General features: G+C 47.5%; 1 pseudogene; it reads left to right on the top strand.

The window, feature by feature from the left end:
• The first annotated feature begins 4461 nt into the window (after nucleotides 1-4461).
• On the top strand, nucleotides 4462-4579 carry LOC148508533 (5S ribosomal RNA; annotated as a pseudogene).
• The last annotated feature ends 1499 nt before the right edge of the window (nucleotides 4580-6078 follow it).

Raw genomic sequence — 6078 nt, forward strand, 5'->3', positions numbered from 1 at the left:
TTTAAGTACAGATGTGTCCTTTCTGACTGCTGCGTCTCGCACCGTATGGCATAGAGATGCCCAGTCACTCAGGACACATCTGTATTGTTGCTGTGGTGAAACCAGTCTTTATGGATATATGCAGCAAATTGTCCCATCTTATTTTATGGTGACAGGTTCATTGGGAGGTTGGAGGAGGAGGGTGGGGAGAAGTCGTGTTCCCGTTTCTTTTGTACATGAAGCTGCCACCTATATTTTATAGCCCGGTAATTATGACTCCTGTCCCATATACACAAAGTGAAAGTATTTTCTTGTTAAGTCACTTTTATTTCATTTTCCCAGTGTAGAGGTTTCAGCTTGTGAATTAATTTGTATTAGTGGTTACTACATTTATCACCCAAAAGAATCCTGTATGGGCCTGACTCATTACCGATCGCAACTGCGATTCCGCACACAATAGTGCGATTGTTGCGTTTTGCGCATCCGTATGCATCGCAGTTCACGTGCGCGAAGACTCCACTGCGATCGGGACTGCGATTACAGAGACTACACAGACCCATTGCAGCGTGACTGACAGGAAGTACCGGTTGGGGGTGGTCAGCGAAATCCCGGCGTGCCAGTGCGTTTGAACGCCATTGAAGGCGCGTGCATAAATTAGCCATTGCGATGCCATGCGCAACTTGGGCTTTCACTGTGTGCGCTGAGGTTAGCATTTTATGAGTAAGGTCAGACCTTGTGCAAGTGTGCGTGAGGCTGCGATGGTACTCCATGTTACCGATGGGTTTGCAAACTTACTAAGTATGACGGATGTGTGTAAGGTAAAGTGGGCGTCCTTATGTTGTGCTGCCACGGCATAGCGATTGCAATCATTAGCATATCTTCGCAGTGAGACTGTGTGCCATACTTGCCGACAATCAGCTCCAGCCTTCCGGGAGGGAGCTGATTGTCGGCTAATAGCGGGGGCGGGGCCGGTCATTGGGGGCGGAGCCGGGGGCGGGGCGGGCACACTGGGGGCGGAGCCGCACATTTGCGTCACCGTGACTCCGCCCCCTCTTCAGAATGCCGTGATTTTCGGCATTGTGAAGCAGGGGGCGGGCCATGATGACGCGATTCTGCGCGAATCGCGTCACCGGGCCCCCCACTGCGGGATTTCTCTTTTTTTCAGGGGGGAGGTGGGGAGGGTGTGAGACTTCCGGGAGGCTTGCCTGCCTTTCCGGGGGGCCGGGAGCGGCACCCGAAAATCGGGAGGCTCCCGGCCAAATCGGGAGGGTAGGCAAGCCTGCTGTGTGCGTACGTTCATAATAGCAATCCTTACTGAATCAGGCCCTATGTCCGTCACTTTTATCTGACATGTGTCATTGTGCAGTGGGTCTGATTCAGAGCATATTTGCCTACTCTGCCGTAAAACAGCCAGGATGCTCCTAGAAATCAGGTGTCGCCCCGGCCATCCGGAAGAGTGAGCAAATCTCCCGGAGTCGGCCGCTACTCCCCCGCACCCCCCGTAGCGACCCACACCCCACTGGAACCGGCCACTTACCGAGCACCAATTGGTCTGGGAAGGCTTACGACGTGATCCGTGCTGAATCGTGTCATCGTACATGATGCGATCATGCTGGCACACCCCACCACTGCCCCCTCACTCCCCCACCAACTCCCCCTGCTGTGCCTGGAGGGGACAGCCAGAATGACGGCATCTGGAGGATGGTTATTTCTGGGCATTTCCCACAACTGAACTTGCATAAATATGCACCTATGCTGTAAATGAGCAGCGGCTTCGTCAGGTCAGTATTAGGAGCCGGGCAAGTATAAAAGCGAGTTAGAGGTGTTCTAGAACACTGCACGAAACCTGCTAAATGCACAATGCTAATAATAACTTACCGGAACACCTTAATTCTGGACTGTTGTGGATATTTTTGTGACTAGTCTCCCTGCACACCCCTAAAATTATATAGTAGTCGATTTGAGATGTTTACTGCTCTAATAGGGACATATTTATCAGTTATCAGGTCTTACACTCGCTATTCGCAATAAGAAATTATGTGCTTCCCAAATGTATTAAGAATCGCACTCGGGGACAGGGGCTCCCGGTAATTTCTGCAAAGTGCAGCCTATAGGCTACAGCGGCTAACGCCAACTGCCATGGCCAAGCTCCTGTTGTCGTACATGGAGGGACCGCGGCAGATAACGGAGGTTTCTGGCCGCCTCCGTCACCAAGGCCAGCAGGTTCAGGAAAGACAGCTGCCAGAACTTCATTCCTGCTGAGAAAAACCTACTGGCAGCGCAAATTATCATGTACTGCCCACACAATTAGATCGAAGGGCTTGTTGCTGGGGCACTCTTATACAGAATATCCAATCAAATCACATGTATAAAATATAACTTTAATTCATATCATTAAAATAGTATTGGCCCCCTAATAGCATGTAATAAGGTGACATATATCGAGAGTGATAATGAGAGTCCTCGATATATGGTGGCGAAGATATATATAAGGTGAGGGATCCCCTATATCATAGTAGTGGATGGACAGGTGTTCAAGCCACCTCCTGGCGAAACGCGCGTCCACGGACCCCGGAAGTTCGGCCAGTGCACGGACCGAACTCCTAGAGACCTTAACCCTGAGATCGTATGTATGTCTGCAGACTGACTGCTGTGTCAGTGCAGACGCTGCCTGCCACATTTGTGGATAACCTTACTGCTTATATAATTGACTGACTACTCTTTTCTTCAGTGATCAGCTCACCCTGACCAACCATTATAAGTGGGTATATGACATGCTTTCCTCCTCATAACAAACTGGTTGTTTCTCTGGTGTAGGGCGGTTTTGCCCTGCACTGAGGTCACAGCACATCTGACTAATGTGTCAGAAGTCAGAATTAGGGGATATTTTGCACGCTTCCTCTTTATAATAAGCTGGCTGCATTTCTGCTGTAAGGTGACTTGCCCCATGCAAAGTATTAACCAGAATCACATATTTGTGTTAATTTACAATCAGGTTTATGCTGGTATTTTTGTATTGCAACTTTTTCCATCTGAGTCGGTTGGCTTACATAGGAGGATATGCTGCAGGCATACCCATTTAGAATTTTAGTATTCTAGTCTCCTTGTATCACTTTAGCAATCATGTTAGGAATACCAGAAGTGTTTTACACTGTGAACCCCCCCTTTTTTTCCTCTGAATTTTACGCCAATTGGATTGAATTGTAATTATCATAGGGAACACTAACCCTGGTTTCTTTCATGCTTATGTCTGTCTTGCAGGCTTGTTTGGTTTAATATAATTCTTATGTATAATTGAGATAATACATTACAAATTTTTATACTGACTGGTCAGCTGATCCATGGTGGTATGTTCCACATACTGTATATAGATCTGCAGTAGTTGAGATTTATCATCTACATAAGAGAATCTGTTATTTATATTTATAACAGTCATAAGTTATTACAATATGATCAATTTTGGGGGCCTATTCATCATTACTAAACTTTCCCTGGAGGTTAATTAGGTTTAGAACTCGCATGGAGTTCTACCTAATTACCGGAGGAATTCATCATTCCTCCTCCCCATAACTATCTATTCCGAAAAGCTGTCATTTTTGCGATGACAGCTTTTCAGGAAATAGATAGTTATCCCTGTCTACACTACCTTACCGCAGCTGGAAACAGTGCTGCGCATGCGCTGTTACATCTGTAAACCCAGCGCATGAGCAGCACTACCTACAGCGGCTGTAAGTTTGTGTCCCCCCCTCCGCTCACCTGCCCCCCCTCCCCCCCTGCTCACCTCACCCCTCCCCCCCTTCAGCACTTACCTGTCCGCGCAGCAGCCTCTGGCTCCGTCCTGCTGGTCTGTCACATGGTCTCCCAGCTGATCACAGTACAGATTAGAAAAGAAAAAAAAAAGTTTTTTTTTTTTCTAATCTTTATTGTGTTCTGCGGGGAGAACAGTGTCCGACCAGCCTCCAGAGCCAGAGGACACACCAGAGCACCGGAGGGAGACGCCAGGGGACCTGTCCAGCTGGAAGCAGGTAAGTGTCACCTGCTATTCGCCACCTCACAGTGGCGGATAGTACCTCCATCAAATTCCGAAAATTGATAATTTTCGGAATTTGATGACTACCATAATTTCCACATCCCCATACTAATGTACTAATGTATGGGGAGTGTGGAAATGAACGCAGGGGGACTTAGCAAGGAGATATCAGTGATATCTCCTGTGCTAAGTGGCTTCATGAATACTAAAATAATGTTATTTAAGGAAAATGTCCTCAAAAATGTTAATTTAGTGTTGATGAATACGCCCCTTGGACATGAATGTATGTAAATAACAATTATATTTTCTGACATTAAAGTACGCTTATGCACTACTTTTTGTTGAACTGTGTATCATTTAATAAAGTGGACTTCCTTTATGAAGACAGTCCTACAAACACCTCTCCACTGTGTTTACTTGGGCATTCACACTCCCCTATCTCGGGCAGATTCACCTACAATCATACCCTACCGGATGTGCCCAACCTCGTGTGATCTTGGAAGCTATACGGTACGAGCCTGGTTAGTACCTGGATGGGAGACCACCTGGGAATACCAGGTGCTGTAGGTTATATACACAGGAGGTGAAGTGGGACTATTTGGTAACACAGCAGAGGCTAGATGCTGCACAATAATTGCAATATGTCTAATGATAGTGCAAAGATATGTCAATATATTGCATTCTCTGTAAATTGAATCAGGGTTTATAAGGTATGTATCCCCCTACATATGCATATCGTTATGACCATTTATCAATACTATGATATAGGGGATCCCTCACCTTATATATAATATCTTCACCACCATATATCGAGGACTCTCATTATCGCTCTCAATATATGTCACCTTATTACATGCTATTAGGGGGCCAATACTATTTTAATTATATGAATTAAAAGTTATATTTTATACATGTGATTTGATTTGATATTCTGTATAAGAGTGCCCCAGCAACAAACCCTTTGTCAGAGTTCAACCGGGGATCGGCCGTCCCTTACCGTCCCACCGGCTTCCTCTGACTTCCCGGGCAGTCGGGCGGCTGGCGCGGCGACGTGGGAGGAGCTGAGCATTCACCCTGTAGCTGTGGTGTCAGGCGACCCGGTGAGCGGGGATCGCAGTTTCCATCATGGGCGCTGCCATGACACTTTCCCTATGTCAGTACTTCCTTCCCTGAGTGGCCCGGCTGGTCAGCTGATGCTGTGGGCCTATCAGCAGGCTTCCAGGGGTATATATCCGGCTCCTGTGCTCCAGGTAGTTGCCTGAACAATCATTGTCGCCGCTAGTGTAACTAGAGGAGTCTCGTTCCAGGTTCCCGTGCTTCCAGTGTGTTTCTTCCAGAGCTTCTGAGCTATCTCACCACAGTGCCTTTACTATCAACAGCCTGTGTGAAAGCTAACCTCCATCTCTCCACAGTGCCTTTACTAATCAACAGCCTGTGTGCAAGTTTAACCTCCATCTCACCACAGTGCCTTTACTAATCAACAGCCTGTGTGCAAGTTAACCCTCCATCTCACCACAGTGCTTTTACCATCACAGCCTGTGTGCAGGTTAACCCTCCATCTCACCACAGTGCTTTTACCATCACTGCCTGTGTGCAGGTTAACCCTTCATCTCATCGCAGAGCTTTTACCATCACAGCTTGTTTGCAAGTTAACCCTTCATCTCATCACAGTGCTTTCACCATCACAGCCTGTGTGCATGTTAACACTTCATCTCATCGCAGAGCTTTTACCATCACAGCCTGTTTGCAAGTTAACCCTTCATCTCATCGCAGTGCTTTCACCATCACAGCCTGTGTGCAGGTTAACCCTTCATCTCATTGCACCCTAGTGCATGATCTCCGGCCGGCAATCCGGTATATACTTCGTGGGATATCCAGCTGTTACCTCAGCCTACCAATAAATCTCCACACCTCTCTAGCCAGCACCTCAAGTGCCTTTCTCCAGCCAGGAGTTCTATCCCACTCCCACGTGCCTATTCCGGGCATTACCCTTGGGCCATGGGTGTTTTGATCCTCTTTTCCCTGCAGGCCTTGGTCACCCAGTCAAAGGACCGTGACCTGCTTACAGG

Source organism: Taudactylus pleione, unplaced genomic scaffold, assembly GCF_031769625.1.
Source record: "Taudactylus pleione unplaced genomic scaffold, aTauple2 ptg000361l, whole genome shotgun sequence".
Classification (NCBI taxonomy): Eukaryota; Metazoa; Chordata; class Amphibia; order Anura; family Myobatrachidae; genus Taudactylus; species Taudactylus pleione.